Here is a 239-nt window from a genome sequence, read left to right as displayed (position 1 = left end):
TCTCTCTCTCTCTCTCTCTCTCTCTCTCTCTCTCTCTCTCTCTCTCTCTCTCTCTCTCTCTCTCTCTCTCTCTCTCTCTCTCTACTATTTTTCTTCACTGGGTAATGTTGTATATGATAGTGTATTGTGGTGTGTAGGGTTCACGGTGTTTGTGTGCACATTTAGCTGGTTTTAGGGTCCTTTCGTTGTGAGTGTTTGCAGTTGATCAGCGCGTGCTGGTCGGCGTGCTAAGCGCCAGC

Source organism: Anarrhichthys ocellatus, unplaced genomic scaffold (assembly GCF_004355925.1).
Source record: "Anarrhichthys ocellatus isolate YVR2014 unplaced genomic scaffold, GSC_Weel_1.0 scaffold76, whole genome shotgun sequence".
Classification (NCBI taxonomy): domain Eukaryota; kingdom Metazoa; phylum Chordata; class Actinopteri; order Perciformes; family Anarhichadidae; genus Anarrhichthys; species Anarrhichthys ocellatus.
Note: the sequence above shows the minus strand (reverse complement) of the source record.